This window comes from Monodon monoceros, unplaced genomic scaffold (genome assembly GCF_005190385.1).
Source record: "Monodon monoceros isolate NGI ecotype Baffin Bay Population unplaced genomic scaffold, NGI_Narwhal_1 Super_Scaffold_10, whole genome shotgun sequence".
NCBI classification, from domain to species: Eukaryota; Metazoa; Chordata; class Mammalia; order Artiodactyla; family Monodontidae; genus Monodon; species Monodon monoceros.
Window position 1 is genome coordinate 43,798,197 of NW_021703766.1, and position 14,472 is coordinate 43,812,668.

The window sequence follows — 14,472 nt, forward strand, 5'->3', positions numbered from 1 at the left end:
TGGCTTAATCTATATTTTTGATTTCTAAAAAATCAGATTTATCAGTTTTCCCTTTCTTCTTTTCTAACTCATTAATTTCTCCATTTGTACCTATTGATTCCTTCCACTTTTCATATATATCTTCTCACTTCTTTGATTAAACATTTAATCAAGACAGAAAATAAAACCACAAAAAACTACCCACAGTTTGGTATAACTCAATTGAAGAAACTATCCCACATAATCTCATCTGACCTTTTCCACCATGAGTTTTTAAAAATACAATATGATATACTGTCACAGAATCAACAAAACCATGACTTGGGTTTTACAATATGTATGGATCATTTCATCAGGTTTCGACATTTCTGCTACATTTCTGACAGTCCGTTTCTTTTCCTTCTCTAGCTCCCAAATCCCTCATTGTGACAGCACTTTAGAAATCTATCTGGCCAGAGTGGAACCCTAAAGGTTTCCTGTCTATGTGGGTTATTTGTCACATGATCTGACAACTCTTTCTCTGTAAACTAGTCAATCTCCCAAGATGCTTTCTTTGAGATTTAGAAGGTTTGAGCTCTGGCTCATGATCTAACTCAACAGTGTAAACAGCTTGTAAGTTTCTAATGTGTAGCTCCTGTTTTATATGTAACTAGGATGCACTATTATATTTATACTGATAAATACATGGGGGATAAGGGAAAGCTCCAACTAATCAATATAAGGGAATGATACAATTAGAAAATCATCGTTTGGCAACCATAACAGTAGTGATTGACTCAGGCAACAATCATTAAAGGATAATATTAACGCTAGTGAATGAAAGTTTGAGGTTATTTACATGGTCTCAAAAAATGCCCCCATAAGATACTTATTAACATAATTTTATGGTAGACAACCCACTATTAAGGTTACAGTGGATAACCTTAACCAAATGATCAAAGTTAACATTACCAGCAATATGACAAACCAACATCATGCATCTCCTGATATGGGACATTGAGGACACACCATAACTCCAACTAGCAATCAGAAATGTACATATTTCATAAGGAAAATCAGAAAAACTCGATTGAAGGACATCCTATAAAAATAACTAGCTTGTACTCCTCAAAACATCAAGGTCAAAAGAGGCAAAAAGTGACTGAGAAAATATTCCCAATTAAAGGACTCTAAAGAGACATGACAACTAAATGCAACATGTAATCCTGGATTAGATTCCTGGACCAGAAAAACATAATTGTTATAAAGGACATTATTGGGACAGTTAAAGAAATCTAAATAAGGTCTGTGGATGAGACAGCTGTAAACAAAAAATGTTGCTCACCATTCCAGTTCTACAAGTATCAAGTCATCAGCCACTGTGGGTGCCTACTGACAGTGTGCCCTGAGGGAAATTGAGAATGGAAAAGACAGGAGGCACTCTGTGCTTTGGATAGAAGGGCACCTAGATAGTTAAGGTGCATATCTAAGGAAGAATTTCAATGACCCCAAATTCTTCCATACACAGAAAAGCACTAAAATCATTAACTTGAGATGTCTATTCTTTGTGACTAGCAATAATCTTTTTATGCTTGACTACATGTATTTCCCAGTCAAAAAAAATCATATACATACTGGCTTCTCCCCTGCCTCTTCGTAGCAATTCCTCAGAGCTGAGAGGTTGTCTCCTGGGCTATAGTTCTCAGTAAGACACTGAATAAAACTCAACTCACAGCTCTTATGTTGTGTGTTTTGTTTTTGATTTTTCTTCACTTGATGCTACTATGATAACAATAATAATACTGTTTCAAATGGGACCTAATGAAACTTAAAAGCTTTTGCACAGCAAGGGAAACCATAGACAAGAAGAAAAGACAGGGGGCTTCCCTGGTGGCACAGTGGTTGGGAGTCCGCCTGCTGATGCAGGGGACACGGGTTCATGTCCCAGTCCGGGAAGATCCCACATGCCACAGAGCAGCTAGGCCTGTGAGCCATGGCCGCTGAGCCTGCGCATCTGGCGCCTGTGCTCCGCAACGGGAGAGGCTACGGCAGTGAGAGGTCTGCGTACCGCAAAAAAATAAAAAAATTAAAAAAAAAGAAGAAAAGACAACCCTCAGAAAAGGAGAAAATATTTGCAAATGAAGGAGCTGACAAAGGATTAATCTCCAAAATGTACAAGCAGCTCATGCAGCTCAATATCACAAAAACAAACAACCCAATCCAAAAATGGGCAGAAGACCTAAATAGACATTTCTCCAAAGACGACATACAGATGGCCAACAAATGCATGAAAAGATGTTCAATATCACTAATCATTAGAGAAATGCAAATCAAAACCACAACAAGGTCTCAGAATGGCCATCAGCAAAAAATCTACAAACGATAAATGCTGGAGAGGGTGTGGAGAAAAGGGGATCCTCCTGTACTGTTGGTGGGAATGTAAACTGGTACAGTCACTATGGAGAACAGCATGGAGGTTCCTTAAAAAACTAAAAACAGAATGACCATATGACCCAGCAATCCCACTACTGGGCATATACCCTGAGAAAACCATAATTCAAAAAGAGACATGTACCACAATGTTCACTGCAGCACTATTTATAATAGCCAGGACATGGAAGCAACCTAAATGTCCGTCAACAGATGACTGGATAAAGACAATGTGGTACATATATACAATGGAATATTACTCAGCCATAAAAAGGAACGAAATCAAGTTATTTGGAGTGAGGTGGATGGACCTAGAATCTGTCCTACAGAGTGAAGTAAGTCAGAAACAAATACCGTATGCTAACGCACATATATGGAATTTAAAAAAGCAGGACTGATGAACCTAGTGGCAGAGCAGGAATAAAGACGCAGACGTAGAGAACAGACTTGAGGGCACAGAGGGGGAAGGGGAAGTTGGGATGAAGTAAGAGAGTAGCATTGATGTATATACACAATCAAATGTAAAATAGATAGCTAGTGGGAAGCTGCTGCATAGCACAGGGAGATCAGCTGGGTGCTTTGTGACCACCTAGAGGGGTGGGATAGGGAGGGTGGGAGGGAGGCTTGAGAGGGAGGGGATATGGGGATATTTGTATACATATACCTGGTTCACTTTGTTGTACAGCAGAAACTAACACAACATTGTAAAGCTCCAATACTCCAATAAAGATGTGAAAAAATTTTTTTAAATAATAATAGTGTTGCAATGTTAACGTCCCTGCTTTTGATAATTATATTGTGGTCACATAAGAAAATGTTCTTGTACTCAGGAAATTCACATTAGGGGTAAAAAGGGCTATCACGTCTACAACTTACTGTCAAATGGAGGCAGGCAACCACATGGAGGCTTTTTTTTTTTTTGGCCATGCCCCGCTGCTTGCAGTATCTTAGTTCCCTGACCAGGGATCAAACCCGGGCCACGGCAGTGAAAGTGCCGAGTCCTGTCCACTGAACCGCCAGGGATTCCCTGCAGGCTCTTTTTCAAGCTGCATTATTCAGTCTCTGCAGCCAACGGTCAGTCTCCAAAGGCTAAGAGATTTTGACCAGGGGGCTCTGAGGTCCCGTTCCAAATTACCTACAAAGAAGAATCAGCCTTAACTTGTTAACTTCATTAACAGGATCCTGACTCCAAATTCACCCCAAACTGCAGGGTTCACTTAAATGTTTATGTTTTTGGATTCCAGAGGGAATAACAGAAAACAGGCAATCTCAAATGGCCAAGCCAGGGCTATAGAACAGAATTTTGTCCTGGTGTGTGTCTGGTTTCAGAATTTCAGACAAAACTTCCACATTGTATGAATGTTTTGGCTTCAGATTATTTCTATGATTCCATTTAAGTCAAGTTCAAAAACAGGCAAAATTAATCCATTGAATTAGACACAGGGGCAGCAGTGGGTATTGACTGATAAGGAAGGCTTCGGCATGCCAGAAATGATGTATATCGTGATCTACGTTGTGTTTACACAGTTCTCTGCAATGTAAAAATTCACTGAGCTGTAGCCTTAACATAAGAACATTTGACTGTCTGTGTATCTGTGTCCAGATCTGGAAACGATCTGGAAAAATGTTTCTTGCATAAATAAAATGAAACAATCTGTATTCAAACTTAAAAAAATGTTTCACATAGAGTCACATACTGCCACCCCATCAGGTATAGATATTCCATTTAATTAGAGTTCAAGAACAGACAAAATTAATCTGTAATGTTAGAATTAGGAGAATGGTTCCCCGTGGCAGGGTAGTAACTGGGAGGGGGTATCATGAGAATTTCAGGGTGCTAGAACATTGTTTTGTGATCTGAACACCCAGGGGTGTTCTCTTTGTGACAATTCATTGAGCTGTATGTATATTTTTCTATGCATTTTATATCTCAATAAAAGATTTATGTTAAAAACTTAAAAAAGAAAAAGTATTTGCTCCCACACCTGGCATTGAGCACAGTGTAGGTGATGAAGGAAAAGAGCTACAAGAAAAAGAAAATGCCCTAACTCCTTACCCTTGCATATGTGGTCTGTATCTTTGATTCTGTGGAAGGAAAAATCAGAGACTGTCTGCTCTAAAAATGAAAGCTTGACATGTATGGCTTCTGAAAGATGTTACCTGCCTTACTCTCAAATTCCTTTGCTCCTTAAGGTGATATACTCATTGTGTTTTGTCTAAAGACTACATAAGGATTGAATGTAATATTTATAAAAACAATTAAAATACTGTTTAAGCATTTCACCCTTTTATTAAGCTAATGGTCAAAATCATATTTGCATTTCATTTGTAATTTTGTCTCAGTCCATCTTAATCACCATTAGTTTGACTTTAATTTCAGTGAAGAACAGTTTCTAAAAGTAGCTTTAACTTTTGTTTTTGCGCTTGTTATTGTGGTTTTACGGTTATTGAATTGTTCTACCAGGATTTTATATGGCACAGATTCACGGAGGTCAAACATACCATGCCTAAAAAACACAGAATGAAGCAAAAAAATTCTTAGAACACAGTAACTTCTAGATCCAGTTTCTTTTCCTTCCATAATTCATCTTTTTTTCCCCAGCCTTACAGAGATATAATTGACATATAACACTGTGTAAGTTTAAGGTGTACAATGCCCTGATATGATACATGTATACATTGCAAAATGATTACCACAACAGGGTTAGTTAACATCTCCATCATCTCACATAATAACTTTTTTTTTCTTTATTTGTGTGTGTGTGTGTCTGTGTGTGTGTATGTGTGTGTGTGTGTGTGGTAGGAACATTATTTTTAAGTTAAGCCTAGATAAAAGTATTTTCCGAATGCTCTCAAGGTTTGCTCCTTCACCAAAATCTTTTACATCAGTTTAGATACTTACTCAGTAAACTCTTTGTTTTCTAACCACAGGCAAAGTTACATCCATCCTAGCTGCCATGGAGTCAGAATAGATTTCCAGAAACCAGGCTGACTCTTGGGATGCTGTCACAGATGGACGTGTCATTACATTTTCCAGAAAGAACCTTAAAGGAAATATTAGGAGAAATATGCATTTTTAACAAGATGTTACTTTAGAGAATTCTAACACTTGATCCTTTCAAAGCACTTTCATTCATGTGGGGAACAGTAAAAAAGGGAGACGAAGTTTTTTTTTTTTTTTTGGTTGCTCCCCGTGGCTTGCAGGATCTTAGTTCTCCGACCAGGGATTGAACCTGGACCCTCAGTAGTGAAAGCACACAGTCCTAACCACTGGACCGCCAGGGAATTCCCAGAGAGGAAGGTTTCAAAAAGAGTTTTGAAGTGGGCTTTCACCCTAACGAACTGAATGGAACTGGTTGCTCATCAGCTGGGGCATGTCACATGGGTGAAGTGTGTTCCCACTGTGCAAGGTTGCAGCCTCAAATCCTTGACTCTCCCATCCCCAACGGCTGCATTTTGCAAGCCTCAACACCAACCCCCATTAAGCCACCTAATCACAGACACACGCGGTGTCTCCAATCTATTAACTCCCAGAGGTCCTTGTAGTCACAGATATCCCGGAATGCCAAACTTGACCATCAAAGGCCACTTAGTCAGTGACTACAAAACTCACTGATCCATTCTGATTGCCGAACAGTGAAACAATGAATTACACAGATCCGTGATGGCGAACCCACACTGATCTCCAATGCTATCCCAAAGACTGGGGATCAATCGCGGACTCCCACTGTCCTACCTCCCCCCACAATTACTAACAGTCCCAGTCACTGACACCTCCCCCCCATTGATCCCTCTATTCCCCATTCCCTGATATACAAAAGTCCAGTCACTGATGCCCTCAGACACCCCCATCGATGATCTAAAGGAAGTCTTCGTCACTGATGACCTAAAGATTTCTCCAAACCCTGATCCTCACTGACCACCCTCAGAACTGAACCTCGAAGTTTCCACAATCACCAGTTCCAGGTACCCAAACAGAACTTAAAACCTCCAATCACTGATTCCTCAGGCTTCTGATCACTGAGCCCTAACGCCGTTCAAATCAGTGTCTTCGAAGAAACCCACTTGGCCTCAGACCCTTGAAGACCACCATAAACTGACCCCCACGCACTCTCTCAATCAAGAACCCTCGTTTATTGACTCCCATATCTCCCATATACTCCCAATCCATCTTCTTCACAGACACTGACACTGACTCACACAAACCCGCCACCACAGACTCCCTCCCCCAAGAGGCTCGGACGCCCAATCACTTAACCCTTCAGTACCCTCAGTCTCTGAGCCTTACGGGTTCCCATGACTGACCCAGTTGGGCCACCGTAGCCGTCTGGTCGCTCTCCTACACAGGTCCTGAATTTGGACTGTTTCTCACACTGACCTTTCCCATTTTCCCCGCATCCGCGCCCATAACCTGAAACTGCCGCACCACGCCGCCTCTCCGCGGTATGAGCATTTCCCATCCGGAGTGGCCGTGCGCAGACTCAGTCGCAACTTTGAGGCTGTCGGCCGCCACCTGGCAATCTTCCAGAGAACAGGATTCTGGGTTTCTGAATTTTAACGGCAGGTATGATGGCCGCGCCTGCTTGACAACCTCTTTCTGGGGGCGGCCATGTTTGAATCTGTGCCGTACGGCGAATGACTAGGCCATTTGTTAGACGATTAGGCTATTTTAGGGCGGGGAGAAGCAAGTGTTCCGGGGTCCCTAAACATAGACGTCACTGCTGCTTTTAGCGTCTCAGAAGCCCAAACCTCCTGAGACCAATATAGAGGCTCTCTGACCTGGAAATTGAGTTTTCTTTGTCTCCAGCTGCGCAGGCAGTGAGGTAAGATGGCCGCGTCCTTTATACCGCTTTTACGTGCAATGGGCGCGGCCATCTCTCAGGAGGAACGTCTGTAAAGCAAGGTGACACTTTTTCTGGGCCAGCTCTAGGATTTGGAGAACAGCGAAGAAGAGAGGCTCTTCTGTTGGGGAGGCTGAGGCCCGCGCGATACTTTACGGAGGGGGCGGAGCTGCAAGAGAGGGCAAGTAGGAGGTTCTTAGCCGGCTATTGAAAGAATACGTTGAAAGCCGAGTCTTTATCTTAGGTGGCTTGACGCTTTTTGACATTAAAAATGAAATACCAGAAAATGGGTTTATCTCTGCTGGAATAGCAGAGAATTGCAATTCCGGACGAGCAAGCTACAGCAAAAATCATAGTTAAGTCCACCAAACAAAGGAGAGGAACAGTTATTTTATAGAGAAAAAGGAGGTAGTTGGGAGGGGTTGTTTTGAAGAAAAGTCCTTTGGAGAAAAGTGAAAGTTCAGAGTGATGAGAGTTTCTCATTGGCTGAGTTGCTGGGGTAGTAGATTTCTTGTAGGAGATGCAATGCACATCTCTTCTTGTTGAGGCCTGTGATTGATGATTCTTTCCTGTTGATTCTTCTGTTGGGGTCAGTTTTTCCTGTAATTGACATGGAGTGGTACTGCCTGAGAGCTCCCCTTTCAGGCCGCCCTACTCCATTTGAGTGAGGTTTTCCTTTATTTTCACGCTCCAGAAGACGACCTGAAATATTGGTGTGAGTGCCAGCAGTTTATTTGACAGGTAGAGGATGGGTAAGTGAGACAGGGGAGGGATGGAAACCAACACAGAGTGCATCCATGAGCCAGAGTACCCCTGTGAGCAATGGTGGCTCAGTCCTGTGGGGAACTCTGGGAGATTGTGTAGAAATCACCTCCAAACTGTCCCACTCAAGGGCTGATGAAGCTGAGATAGTTATATGTCATCTCTGTTTCCTCATTGTTGAGGGCTATTGTAAGGGCCTTAAAGCTGTAGCATTTTCAGCCTGCCTCATGGGCAGATCTGAGGCAGAGTCTGTAGTTGGGAAGAAGCCAGCCATCAGCATATGAGCATGGTGAGTGCCCAGGCAAAGTGGTGGGGTAGAGACAGCATTCACCAGAGTCCTGTTTTTAATGCATCCAAAGCAGTGCTCTGCACATCACAGGCATTGTTTTGGAACATCTCTGGAAATGATTGCCTTGTCCTATGAAAATAGCTTTAAAAAAAGAAATTCTATTTGGTGGTCTTACCAAGTGGTATAATAGCTGACCTGTAAAATAGCTCTCAACAATTCCTACCTCCTGGTAGTCACACCCTTGTGTAGTCCCCTTCCACGTTGTACCAAGGCAGATTTGTGAGACTAATAGTATACAGTAGAAGTGATGTAACTGCTGAGATTAAGTTGTAAATGACACCTCAGCTTCTGTCTTGGAGGTGCTCATGCTCTTTCTCTCAAATAACTTACTCTGGAGAAGTTAGTTGCCATGTCATTGAGGACACTGAGATAGCCTATGAAGAGGCCCATGTAGCAAGGAACTGAGATCTCCTGCCAACAGCCAGGGAGGAACTGATGCATTCTTGTATCAAGGGGTCATCTTGAAAGCAGATCCTGTACCCTAGTTAAACCTTGAGATGACTGCAACCACATGAGGGACTCAGAACCACCCAGCTAGCAGATCCTTGACCTTCATATAATGTGTAAGCTATTAAATATTTGTTTTTAGCTGCTGAGTTTGGGAGTAACTTGTTATGCAGCAATCGGTAACTTAGATGCTGTGGTAAAAATGCTATAATTGACATCTCTGGATTCCTTAAACAAGTTCCTAAACTTGTGAGATTGTTCTATCAAATCAGAGGGGATTATTAGCAATTTCCTCTTCTCCTGCATGATAGAGAAATTAAAGGCCTATGGCTCTGCTACATACTTAAAATTTAGCGAAGAGTTTAAGAGTCTTGCTTCACTTGAATTAATACAAGTGGTTTATGTGACAGTGCTTTGAAGTGATTATAGTAATTAACAAAAATGACCATTTAGAGAGTGCCCATTACATGCCTGGCCTGTTGCTGGCCTTCTCACTTCAAGGGCTACCCTCATTCTAGCACCAGTCATAAAGGCAGAAGGAAAGAGAGCCTTGGAATGTCTTATGCTGGGAATTAAATGCTCTGCTTCAGAAATGACACATATCATTTCCTCTCACTGCTCACTGAGTAGTCACCCAACCACATGATAGAAATACAATCTTACCATAAGCTTGGAATGGGGAGAGCTAGAAATATTTAAGGAACAACCTTAAACACGTCCACAAACACTATGAGAACAATGTTATCATCACCATCCTAAAGAAAATGCACTATAGAGGTGAGGTGACCAATCCATAATCACTCAGCTAGAAAGTAAAAAATAAGGACTCTGAGCCAGGTATGTCTATTTTATACGAAGGTAAAGGATCATTACCATTATTGTTAAATTTTTTACTTCAGTATATTTAAGGCACTGAATTAGGGAACAAAGAGAAGACTGAGGTCTCCAATAAAAATAAAGGATACTCAAGATGTTGAGGTCTGGTGGGGGGCGGAGTACACAAGGAAAGAGAAAATGGGTAAAAGGAGAGTGTTTACAAAAGAGTATACACTGTAGGATTCAATTTATGTGAAGCTCAAGAACAGGCAAAACAAATCTGTTGAGTTATAAATCAGAACGCAGTTGACTCTAGTGACTGTTGAATTCTCTGAAGAGAATTTCCTGGGGTGATGAAAATGTTCTATATATTGTTTTGGGTGGTGGTTTCAAGAGTTGTCAAGACTCATCAAAGTAAACACTTATGATTTGTGCATTTATCATATGTAAATTTTACCTTAAATTTTTGAAGAAAAAGAGTGTTCAGGGTATTGAGTGATCGAGTGGTCTAGGGAAAAGAGAGAGGCATGGAAGAAGAACTGACAGCACTTTACTGTAGTCTGTGGAAAGATGAGACCCTGGCAAGACCATCATGAACACTTATGGCTTATGGCAGTGCCCCCTCTAAACAGAGGAATTAGAGGAAGGAGCCTCCAAGGATTTGTGGTTTGGCAAATTAAAGGCTCTGGGCTAACCCAGCCTGCACTGACCATCAGCTCTTATTTATTCCCTCAGCTAATAGATCTCAGCCTGTTGAACCAGATGTGGTGGCCCTCTACACTGTCATCATTTAAAGGGATACCGGGCCCCAAATGTGGCCTAAAAGGAGGCATAGCTCTTCCCTGTTCTGTAGCAGAAAGGACTGTGCCCTGACCTGAGTAGAAATAGGGCTTTGCCCTTGCATGAGTGAAGACTGTTCCAGATCTAGATAGGATGTGATGGATGTGACTGTCCCCTGGATCAAGATAGATCTTGAGAGTAGCCTGGCGTGAGCTGAGGCTGCACCCCATCCTGTTCTGTCTGGAGCCAGGGGTGGTGGTGCTGGTGGTAACTGGCGATACAAGTCTCAAAGTATAATTTTCAAAAAGTTGAAAATTAGAGTTCTTACAGATATTCAGAGATATACTTAACTTACTAATGAGGGAACTAGCAGGACTGGAAATTTGGTTCAAAGTAAATAGGTATTTAGTCAGTGGAGTAAAGAATCTTGGAATAAGATTGCAATGTTAGATACAAAACTAATGTCCTACATGGCAGTAAAACCATAACCTTTAAGGTTATCTTCTCTTCACAGAATCAGTTTGCATCTATAACAGACAAATATATGAAATGTACCAGTTGTCTCCAAGTTAACATTTATCTATATAGTCTGCATCCTAATTAGTAGTAAAAAGCCCATCAAACTAAGTTACATTCTGCTAGAGCAGTGGGGTCTCAAACTGGTGCAGTTTTAATCCCCAGGGCACATTAGGCAATCTCTGGAGATGACTTAGGGGGAGGGGAAGTGCTACTGTCACGTGGTGGATAGAGGCCAGGGATGCTTTCCACCATACAGAGGACAACCTTGCACAACAAAGAGTTACCTGGCCCAAAATGTGAACAGTGCTGAGTTTAGGGAACTTTTCTCTAAAATGATTTGTTAGACTTTGGGTGGGTTTGTTAGACCATGCTCTAGCATGACTTTGAAAAGGCACACAGGAGAGTTTCCTTTGATAATTTTTAACACAAAATTGGGGAAATGCTGATAATTGTTGGATCTGGGTAATGAATACATGGTGATTAATCTTTTCTCTCTATTTTTGTGTATGTTTGCTTTTTTTTTTCTTTTCTATATTAAAAGGTAAAAAGAAAAAAACAGTAGATTCTGGTCTTTTGCTTATGGTCAGTGCCATGTACCAGTGGCCACAGCTAAAGCTCATGTTTAGACATAATATTTAAGTTTAAATATGTTTCTCTTTTATGACTTGGTTCCTTTACCCTGCGCATCTCCCAAGTCCAGGGGCTGTCAATTCTAGCTACATCTTAAATTCACCCAGATTTTAAAAATTCTAATGATTGGGATCCACTCCCAGCAATTCTGGCTTGCTTTTCCTGGGGTAAGTTTCTTTTTTTCTTTTTTTATCCTTTGTGAAGTTTATCAGATATGGGACATTATGGACTCACAACCTGAATCAGTCAATTCAGGAACTTCACACTATGAACTTGATTTGAGGTGGGCTTGTACCTTGATGGGTAGTATTTTGCAGGGCAAATGAGAATACACTCTGAAGGAGGGCATACCTATATTACGCCTATGCCTCCACACATAATGTTTTCAGGGACAGTGACCAGCAAGCTGTCACAGATAATCAGTCATGCAAGGGAACAGAACCACATGAGTGAGAGCCTGCAGAAACAATAGTCAGTATAAGCAGTTCCATCTACTCTAGGCTGTGTGCCCGGCCTGCCCCTATTACAATGCTAAATGAAGTAAGTCAGATAGAGAAAGACAAATATCATATGATATCACTTATATGTGAAATCTAAAAAAATGATACAAATAAACGTATTTATAAAACAGAAACAACTCACAGACATAGAAAACAATCTTATGGTTACCAAAGGGGAAGAGGGGGAGGGATAAATTAGAAGTTTGGGGTTAACAGATATACACTACTATATATAAAATAAACAAGGATCTACTGTATAGCACAGGGAAATATATTCAATATCTTGTAATAACCTATATGGGAAAGAAATCTGAAAAAGAACATCTATCTATCTATATGTATGAGTGTATATGTATGTATGTGTGTGTGTATACATATATATATATATATATATGAAAAACTGAATTACTGTGATGTACACCTGAAACGAATACATTGTAAATCAACTATACTTAAATAAAAAAATAAAAATTTTAAAAATGAAATTACATGATTCTGAAACAAAATTATCTTAGGGAACAATTAGATGATAACTGATTGGACCAAACCAATGAAAAATGGCATCTCTTTGATCAAATGGGAGCCAAGGCATAATTAATTAACTGGAAGGCAAGCCACCACCAAAAGCTGTATTTGTTTTTTATTGCTGCATAACCGACCACAAACTTAACAGCTCAAGAGCATATCCATATATTAGCTCGCAATTCTGTAGGTCAGAAGTCTGGCATGGCATGCTTGGTTCTCTGCTCTGGGTATCAAAAGGCTGAAATCAGGGGCTTCCCTGGTGGCACAGTGGTTGAGAGTCCGCCTGCCGATGCAGGGGACACGGGTTTGTGTCCCGGTCCGGGAAGATCCCACATGCCGCGGAGCGGCTGGGCCCGTGAGCCATGGCCGCTGAGCCTGCGCGTCCGGAGCCTGTGCTCCGCAACAGGAGAGACCGCAACAGTGAGAGGCCCGCGTACGGACTGCAAAAAAAAAAAAGGCTGAAATCAAGGTGGTGGCCAGGCTGAGTTCCCATTTTGAAGGGTCTGAGAGAAAACCCACTTCCAAACTCATTCTTGTTGTAGACAGAATTTAGTCCTTATGGTTGCAGGACAGAGATCTCTGTTTCCTTGCTGGCTGTCAGCCAGCAGCCACTCTCAGCAACTAGAGGCCACTCTCAGGTTCCATCCATATGGCCAAGGGCCCAGGAAACAGTAAATAAGAAACTATCTGAGGGACTTCCCTCGTGTTCCAGTGGGTAAGACTCCGCGCTCCCAATGCAGCGGGCGTGGGTTCGATCCCTGGTTAGGGAACTAGATCCCGTGTGCATGCCAAGAAGTCTGCGTGCTGCAAATAAAGATCCCACATGCCGCTTGAAGACCCCGTGTGCTGCAACTAAAATCCTGTGCAGCCAAAATAAATAAATAAATATTTTTTAAAAAACAAACTATTTGAGCACATGGGAATCATCTTAAATTTTCTGTGCCACAGTTTCTGCATCTTTAAAATGGTTATAATAATTAAATTGACATAGTTATTAAGTATGTTAAAAAAATGAAAAAGAAAGATCCTTAAAGGCTGCCCACTCCCACATTTTAAGTTTTTATTATGGCCATACCCCACTTCCAGTTATGTTTATCCCAAATCATCACACTTCATACGTAAAATGAGTGTATTAATTTTTTTTATTTTATGTAAGTCATACCACAATAAAGCTAATTTAAAGCATACAGCCTGGATACAAAAGTAACTACACCTAGTATATAAAAAGATATAAACGATTTGAGTTTTGGCAAAGGAATCTGTTATAGAAGAAAAATTATCCAAATGAGGATTTTCATGACATTCAAATAACTGAAAGAAAGGACTCAACAGATAGGTTGAACAGAGATTAGACATGGGGGAGGAAAATGTTAGCCAAGTGGAAGAGATGACATGAATTCCAGAATAGAGTATGAGGAGAAAATGATAGAGAATTAAGACCTAATACAAGCACAAGGTATACAGTACCTTGTAAAAGTCTCACATTTTTCAAATTGGGATACTAGAAGGTAACAAGACAGAGAAAGTTCAGACTTTTGGAGATTCCAAAATTGACAGATGACACCAAGGCACAATTTTAAGATGCACTTAGAACCCCAAGAGGACTAACAACAACAAAAATCCTAACTAGGATCGTAAAAAGGAAATTTGCTGAAGGCAAAAAACAAGATCTTAGAAGCTTCCAGAAAAATAAGAATGGCCTTCAAAGGAGCAAACATTGCACCAAATCCATTGCATTGGACTTTTTTTTTTTTTTTGCCTTGCCACGTCTTAGTTCCCCTACCAGGTATTGAACCTGTCAGTGAAAGCACCGAGTCTTAACCACTGGACTGCCAGGGAATTCCCCAAGATGGGCTTAATGAAAAATAGTAGGAGCCATGAGATAAAGTGCTAATAAGAAAAAGCAAAGAGTTAA

General features: G+C 41.0%; 1 protein-coding gene across 3 annotated transcripts in view; it reads right to left on the reverse strand.

The window, feature by feature from the left end:
• The window catches only part of ZNF568 (zinc finger protein 568), a 167,151-nt gene extending 160,313 nt beyond the window's left edge, over positions 1-6,838 (reverse strand). The window contains exons 1-2 of one of the 3 annotated variants that reach the window (XM_029212269.1): positions 6,767-6,838; positions 5,291-5,432 (exon numbers count right to left, since the gene is read on the reverse strand). The gene's annotated coding sequence lies outside the window, so the exon portion shown is untranslated. Of the gene's footprint in view, positions 1-3,264; positions 3,719-5,290; positions 5,433-6,693 lie in introns of those variants that run through there. The other 2 variants (XM_029212260.1, XM_029212280.1) reach the window with 2 other exon arrangements.
• Positions 6,839-14,472: the final 7,634 nt, after the last annotated feature.